This window comes from Watersipora subatra, chromosome 1 (genome assembly GCF_963576615.1).
Source record: "Watersipora subatra chromosome 1, tzWatSuba1.1, whole genome shotgun sequence".
NCBI lineage: Eukaryota > Metazoa > Bryozoa > Gymnolaemata > Cheilostomatida > Watersiporidae > Watersipora > Watersipora subatra.
In genome coordinates, this window is record NC_088708.1 from 37,048,301 (window position 1) to 37,054,956 (window position 6,656).

Genomic DNA, 6,656 nt, shown 5'->3' on the forward strand with positions numbered 1-6,656 from the left:
AGAACAAGGTGGTCAAGAGAGAGTAATTGCATACTATTCTAAGACGCACTCACCGGAAGAAGCGAACTATTGTGTGACGCGGCTGGAGCTACTGGCTATTGTGAAGGCCCTAAAACATTTCCGTCCGCAACTATATGGACGGAGATTTGAGATACGCACTGACCATGCCAGCTTGCCATGGTTACTGCGAGCTTCAACGCCGACAGGTCAGCTAGCCCGATGGTTCGAGGTACTCTCGGAATTCGAATTTACCTTGAAGCACCGCAAGGGGCTGAAACATAATAATGCAGACGGACTAAGTCGGCAGATCTGCCAAGATTGCAAGCAATGCCAACGCTATCTTGTTCCCGAAGCATCCCAAATGCAGCCAGTACGCATTGATGCAGTATCCACTCATCTAGCGGGACAGCAAATTGATTTGGCCAAGGCTCAGGAGTTGGATGAGCACATTGGCGATGTGTATCATGGGGTCCGGGAACAGAAACCCCCTTCAGACCGGTACCTGGGATGGCAGGCAGAAAAGCTAGTTAAATTATGGGAGCACCTAAAATTAGACGAATCTGGTGTGCTGCACGTAGAGTTGCCTTATCAAAGTAGACGAGTCTCAAGGGTGATATCTCCCTGTGTTAAACAAGCAGAGGTAACACAGACCGCGCACCAATCTGCCCATCTTGGTTTTAATAAGACCCTGGCCATAATCCGCCAAAATTGGTTTTGGCCTGGCATGACGAGTTATGTCAGGAAGTGGGTGAATGGATGTGTTGCTTGTCAGAAAGCAAAACCAGCACGCCACCGACACTCTGATCCCCAAAACAAGCTGGGGGCCGGAAGACCCTGGCAGGTTATTGCGGTAGATTTATGTGGGCCCCTGCCAGAGACTACCGACGGTAACACCCAGATTTTAGTCCTCGCAGATCATTTCACCAGATGGTACGACGCCATTCCAATCCGTGATGGGCAGGCCTCAACAGTAGCTAAGGTTCTAGATGAGCGAGTGTTTAGCTACTTTGGGATCCCTGAAACAATACACACGGACCAAGGAGCACAGTTTGAGTCAGCTCTATTTAGGGCCTGCTGTGAATTATGGAACTGCAAGAAAACCCGTTGCGCTCCCTATCATCCCCAGGGAAATTCGATAGTGGAAAGATTGAACCGGACACTGGGAAATTCCTTGAGGGCTATGCTGGCCGAGTCAGAACACCAGGAATGGGATCGCCTAGTGCCCCAAATCATGCGGATCATACGGGCTACGCCACATCGAAGCACTGGAGAGACGCCCAACTCATTGATGCTAGGGCGAAATGTCCAACTGCCGCATGACCTCCTGGTCAACTACCCAACCGGGTTGGATTTTACAGAGGACGAGTATGCTGCACAACTACAAAAAGACATGCAGACCGCATACATAAAACTGCGACAGCATCAAAAATGCAACCCTCGGACGGATGACAGTGAAGAAGAGCCAAAATTTGTCAAAGGTGATGAAATCTGGCTCAAATCATACTTTAAGACAAAAGGTAGAGGAACAAAACTTCAACCCAAGTATGTTGGGCCTTACCGCATTACAAAATCTCTGCCCTATCAAACGTACGAAATGGAGCGAAACGGAAAATTGTCTGTACAGCACGAAGGCCGGATTAAACTGTACCAGGAAGCTGGTACAAGCGCTCCTCCGGGAGAGAATGCTCGGGCTCGCAGACCAAGCTTTGTGGGAAGTGCAGAAGAGGTAGCAACTAGTTTTGAGCCCGAACCCCCTGCCGCGGAAACGTCAGTGAAGCCAACCAACCCTGACGTAAAGCAGCGACCTTCTAGGGTAAGAAAGAAGCCAATGCATCTACAAAATTATTGGCTCAACAAAATGCAAACAGACAATGATAAGCTATCAGCCATTCTGGGACAGAATTCTGCCTTAGGAGGGGACAGTGTAATAAAAAAAGTGGACGACAATTACGACACCGAGTTTCCACCATTGTCGTCGCAGAACAAAACCCTTAAAACGGAAATGATAGCCCTAAAAAGGGCTGAGGTGGTTGGTGAGACTACTGGCACTCAAAAATCGATTTTGACTGGTAGCCCGAGAGGGTCACTGTCGTCCCCGATAGGATCTACCGATGGGCGAATGGTCTTGGACCCGACTTCATGCTTGTAAAAGCGAATGAGCTGTCAATCAGTGTGTACCCGTAATTGTAGACGTCAGAATGCGCAAGAGTTGATGACGTCTTTTCTAAGCCTATAATCCGGCAGCTTCAAATTGCTAACTCAACGGATCTATATTACGTTCATCGCAATTCAGACAAATTTGAATAGTCATTTATAAGGCGCACGCTTAACACTTGTTCAATGTAGAGTGTATGTATGTGTGATACTAGCAATTTTTTTTTATGTTAACCATTTATTACCATATTGTTCTAAGATTTGCATGTTACTATACAGACACAAAAAAAATTATTAATACTCGTATTGCGTGATTAGTTAGTGACAAATGTTATCGTTTTTGTATTCGAAATATGTTATTGTGGAATTGGTTGACCTGATTACTGTGCAGCCAATCAATTTGTAGATTTTTCTTGGGATTGCTATATAACCTGCCAGTTTGATCATTGTTGTTGTGTTACTGCTTGGTACTGAGAGATATAACACCAATAAAGATACTGCGTTCTTTACAAACAAGCTCTGCTTGAGTTGAAAAGCAAATAGGTATAACATTCTTGTCACTGTTTCTGACTTTAGCATTGTGATATTAGCCAGCGTATCATAGCTGCATTCACTATAAGTGCTATTGACCGAACATCAAGAATTATTGCGCTTGGCTTGCTAGGGTGTAATAGTTGAGAAAAGTCACCATCGAGTCCGTTTATCGGCTCACCATCGAGTCTGTTTATCGGCTCACCATCGAGTCGTTTATCGGCTCACCATCGAGTCTGTTTATCGGCTCACCATCGAGTCTGTTTATCGGCTCACCATCGAGTCTGTTTATCGGCTCACTCTCGAGTCTGTTTATCGGCTCACCATCGAGTCTGTTTATCGGCTCACCATCGAGTCTGTTTATCGGCTCACCCGCGAGTCTGTTTATCGGCTCACTCGCGAGTCTGTTTATCGGCTCACTCTCGAGTCTGCTTATCGGCTCACTCTCGTGTCAGTTTATCGGCTCACCCACAAGTCTGTTTATTGACTCATCAAGTTGTGTGAACTCGCTCTTGAGTTGGGAGTTGTCTATCCTTGTCGAGTAGAATTTGCTTCAACATTATAGCTAATACACCGACTGAGCAGCATGGCAAAGCGAATTAAGATTATATCAGTTTAGTCACCGAATTTGTAACTTTTGAGGATGAAAGTCTGGTAGGTGAAGTCATGAAATTGAAGAATAATTATTGCAGTGATAAATTGTATTACCAACCAAAAACAATATTAACCTTCATCAGGTCCAACCACATTATCTCTTTCACTGCCAACCATGTACAAATTCGCTATCGGCCTAGTGCCAGCCATTTTACCGAAATTGCCAATATTGCTTCATGATATGTATCCAGTATTTTTTCAAGTTCTACTTTAATTATCTGTCTAATCACGAAAAGATAAATCTTAATTGGCTATATTGTCATCAACAACTAATTACCTGTTTTATGACTCGCGCAGGGTAGTTAATGAACTCACAGAAAAATATTCGTTTTTAGATTAGAAATTCTCAAACAAAAGTTAAAACTGCTTCGCTGTTTCAGGCTGACTTTATAGAGTAACTTCGGAGACACAGTCCATTTCATAAAACTCTTAAAGATCGTGGGTTATATGGTCAACGAATAATAAAATCAGGTTACCACGCAATTGCTGAGAAAGTCCAAAAATGTGTTTATGGCAGTAGCCCTTAGACTAGTCTAGGTGCAGAGTAACTCAATTGTGAGTTGTTCTTACTTTACTCAACTTATGCAATATGCTGCGTGCAAAAAAATTTTCAATACTTATTTATTGCCTGTTTGCACGTTGCACTCTGTGATGTCGTCACTTATATACTTTCATGTTTAAATTACATACTCATCAAATGGCGGAGGCGTAATAAACAAGTCGATCACTGCTGCCATTGTGACAAGGAATTTCACAGACTGTGATTCGATAATTGAAATAAAACGTCGTAGTCCGCCAGAATGCTTAGTAATAGCGGTCCAAACTAGTAGCATGAGCTGCGTGCACTGCGTGCCTGAGCTACTAACGTCAAGCGATTCAGTAGTTTTATCACCTCAGCAGATAAAAACGATAACTGAACGTGTTGACATTATCAGTTCAACCATCTGAAATCATTTACAACTATTGGTAGCTAAGCAGAACTAATTATTTTCATGATCAAACCGAAGACCTCGTTCATTCACTGCGATAGCCATTATTTCATTGAATTTCAAGAACGACGTTCATATTAATGTGATGAGTCAATCACTGTTGACTCATAATAAATTTTAAGCAACTAACAGATCCCACAAATCATGGCTGGAGTAAAGACGATGATGAGATTTCTGTGCAGTGATTTCCTGATGGACACAGAGCTATTCCCAGGCAGCTTGTCTATTGGACTAATTGTCAATTGGACTAAGAGTAGATGTGAAAGCCGGTGATGATGCAAAACTGCATCTTAAGTTTGCTCAAGTGTCTGTGTAGACTGCAGCAATGAAATGAACAATGAGGTTGAAGATGGTAATCATATAGACAGTGATGATGAGCTTTAAGATACTATTTAATAGTTTTATTAAATACTTTGCAATATGCTTTCTAGAATCAATTGAGTGTTTTCGATGTATCATGATAAACAGACTGTGTACCTTGGTAAACATGCTATATAATATAATAATCATACAATGAATCAAAATACACATACAAAGTCTTATGATATTAATTATTCATCCATAAAGTTAGTTGTCATCAAACATACTGCACCAATATTGTTTTAGCACGCTACCTGTACAATAAATCTAAAAGCAAAAAATTTCGCATATAAATGTCAGTTATATAAAAAAGAAATAACATGTACCGACGGAAAGTACTAAGTGAAGCATAATAAATACTTTAGGCTTGTCATGAGTCGCCAAGCAATATAATAATTTAATTTAAAATATTAAACAATAAACTCGTTAGTTAGTCTACGTCACAACCAGTGTACCCAATGAGGTATACAGCATAGCCGGTCAATCAGTAGTTGTACAGGTCCCATTGTAAAGAGTATGAAGAGCGTTCCTGGCAGACCAGTAGGTAAGATGATGACGAGAAATGTCTGTCATGAGTTCCTGGCGGCTGACTACAAAGTAAAGAATCACATCCATTACATACAATGAGTTCAAAATACAAAATTATCATAAAGACATATAGGAGCTTCCGTCTATGGTGCAATATTTATCCATCATAACCTATCAGAAGGAACGATCTAGCAAATTATGTAGGTATAAATTTAAAACTTAAAAATAGGAAAAGGTACTGGACTGATTTTGATGTGTAGGCAACGGGCATAGCCCTACATAAAAAGAATAGAAGTATACCCTTCAGCTCTCACCACAACAATATTTAATTAACTCATACATCGCACACTTTTGTAAGGTAATAATTGATATGTGAGCACTATAATAATAATACAATATAACTCGATAGATTGAAATACACCGAAATGTGTATTAATATATAATCTCGCACAACATAATGCCACACATAAATCATATAAAACAATTTAATACAACACAGTTCAATACAACATATAAAATAAATATACAATAAACCGGATCATCAAATTCACACGAACAAAACAACAAGATACAATGGAATATTTAACCACATCACATGTAAAATCTGGTCCGTGATGATATCTGTTAGTTGCTTAGAATTTATTATCAGTCAATAGTGATTGAATCATCATATTCATATGAACTTCGTTCTTGATATTTAATGGCAATAAAATAATGGCTATCGCGGTGAATGAACGAGGTCTTTGGTTTGATCATAAAACTAATTAGTTCTGCTTACCTAACAATTGTTGTAAATGGTTCCAGATGGTTGAACTGATAATGTCAACACGTTCAGTTACCTTTTTTATCTGTTGAGGTGATAAAACTACTAAATCACTTGAGGTTAGTAGCTCAGGCATCCAGTACACGCAGCTCATGCTACTAGTTTGGACCGCTATTACTAAGCATTCTGGCGGACTATGACGTTTTATTTCAATAATCGAATCACAGCCTGTGAAATTCCTTGTCACAATGACAACAGTGATCGACTTGTTTATTACGCCTCCGCCATTTGATGAGTATGTAATTTAAACATGAAAGTATATAAGCAACGACATTACAGAGTGCAATGTCTAAACAGGCAATATATAAATATTGAAAAATCTTTAACACACATCATATTGCATAAGTTGGGAAAAGTAATGAAAATTGTTTTTATGACAGATAGGGTTATCCTGCTCTCTGATTAGAAAATGCATAAATGCGTTTATGGCAGCGAAAAGGTTATACAGTTTTGTTTGTGAAGTTGGTTGTTACCTATCTATTTTCTTTTTCTTGGGGTTCGAGTGAGAAAGTCACAGCGGGAGGGACCTAGACGTTATTGATAGTCCAAGAAACAAATGGCAGCAAGTGATCAAATTGAATTGTCGATCTCACTCACACATTTCAACCTGTGGTTTA